The following is a 2,248-nucleotide window of genomic DNA, read 5'->3' on the forward strand; positions in this document are numbered from 1 at the left end:
ACATAATAAATTCTATTAATCAAAATAGTTATTTATCACCCAGTCCTCAGCATGTTTCCCTATCAAAGAATGCTTACAATTTCCTTTCTTAATTAATAACTCCTTCACTAGGGGGTCTCGCTTCTAAACCACCGAACACATTAATTAACAAAACGTACACGGTCGGTCGGTAATTGTGTAATTTAGCTTCCCCACCTTAAAATACCATAGACTATGCCTTCATATTACGGGTAAAGGGCGGAAATATATGCCTTGTAACCACAATATGAAGGTGCACTTGTTCATAAACTAACCTAAGCCAGCCTAACGTAATTAAACCTATCAAGCCAACGCCCATGATGTGTAGGAGACATGGTAGGGTGCAGCGGTTGTTAGTTTAGGTTATGTCAGGTTTGCTAAGGTCAGGTTAGTTTAGTATAATCTCTAACCATGTGCGCCTTCATATTATGGTTCAAGGGCATGTATTTTCGCCCTAACAATAATATTAAAGTGCATATGGTATTTTCTGGTGGCGGAGCTAAACTTCACGTTTACCGGTCACGTTTTGTTGATGTTTCATGTTAGATTAAGAAAGAAAATTCAAAATTGCAAGTGTTCCTTTGACGGGGAAAGTAAGTATAGTGAGGACTGGGTAATCAAGGACTTTTAATCAGTGTAATTTATATTTACATCATCTGACTTGTGTAAATGGCATATTTTGAGTTGGAGAAGCTAAACTACCCATTTACAAAACAAATAAATAGTCACTTGAATGAAAGCAATGTGTTCGTCAATCAGTAGCATACATCAGAGGGGGAAAACAATAAATGGTTAAAAAAAATAATCAGATATGCCACTGCCATCCATGCTTATCACAACCTCTCCTCTTACACCACACAAGTCATCATTGCACACCTGTGACCTGTTAACATACCTGAGGGCAGTGCCGAACGCCTAGCCTTCTTCTTCTTCCTAGCCTGCCACTGTTAGCTTCGTAAAGGTTGGTACACACTTCAACACTTGTTGCATTTCCACGTATCGTATCATCGTTGCGTATCATCCAGTGATACGATACAGTGGAACAGAGTTATTGTATCCACTTGCTGCGTATCCGCGTGTTGTATCATGCTCCCCGTCCACACGAGGGTAATCTCAGGGTATGTAATTTGTGTATCATTACAAAAGACCGACAAATGGCGGATCGAGCCCGTTGCGTATATTTGCATCATATTTTGACACGCAACCGTGCAATGCTTTCCCGTCCACCCTGCTACGGTCCAATGATACGATACGTGGAAATGCAACAACTGTGTACGCGGCTTTATATGCACCACCACCGTAGGATTTAAACTTGGCCGCTATATCTTTCAGGTGTTCACTAATAGACAGTTTTTGGAAGCCCAGCTTGTTTCGTGGGAAGGAATAGGAAGGATGCAGGGAGTGGAGGAGAGAAGGAGGGAAAGTACGTGAGGAAAACAGAAAAACATATGAGAGGGAAAAGGAGAAAACACTAATTAAATTCGGGAAGAAGATCGAGGCAAGAGTGAAAAGAGGGAAGAATGGGAAGGATAGAGGAAGTGGAAGAGAGAAGGGAAAGTACGTGAGGAAAACGGGAGAAAACAAATGGAAGAGGGAAAAGGAGAAAAAAACTCCGGAAGAAGAGGCAAGAGTGAAAAGAGGGGAGAATGGGAAGAATAGAGGGAGTGGAGGAGATCGAGGAGGAGGGAAAGTAAGTGAGGAAAACAGGAGAAAACAAATGGAAGAGGGAAAAGGAGAAAACAATAAACTCCGGAAGAAGAGGCAAAAGTGAAAAGAGGGGAGAATGGGAAGGATCATTATAGAGGGAGTGGAGAAAAGAAGGGAAGGGAAACTACGTGAGGAAAACAAGAGAAAAACATGGCAGAGGAAAAGGGAGAAAACAATCCAGCTCCCAACACAATAAACTCTAGGAAGAAGAGGCAAGAGAGAAAAACAGAGGGAAAATGGGAAGGGTGGAGGGAGTGGAGGAATAAGGAGGAGGGAATGTATACGTGAGGAAATAGTAAAGGAAAAACAAAACAAATGGAATAGGGAAAAGGAGAAAAAATACTCGTTTATGAAGATAGAAAAAAAATGTGGGAAAGGGGAGATATAGGACAATAGCAAGAAGAGAAAAACAAATGGAAAAGGGAAAAGAAGATAAAAAAAGTATAAAGAGATGGGAAAAACTAATAGAGAGGGATAGATGTAGGGCAGAAGAGGGCGGGATAATAGTTAATTTTAGCACTGC

This window comes from Eriocheir sinensis, chromosome 63 (assembly GCF_024679095.1).
Source record: "Eriocheir sinensis breed Jianghai 21 chromosome 63, ASM2467909v1, whole genome shotgun sequence".
NCBI classification, from domain to species: Eukaryota; Metazoa; Arthropoda; class Malacostraca; order Decapoda; family Varunidae; genus Eriocheir; species Eriocheir sinensis.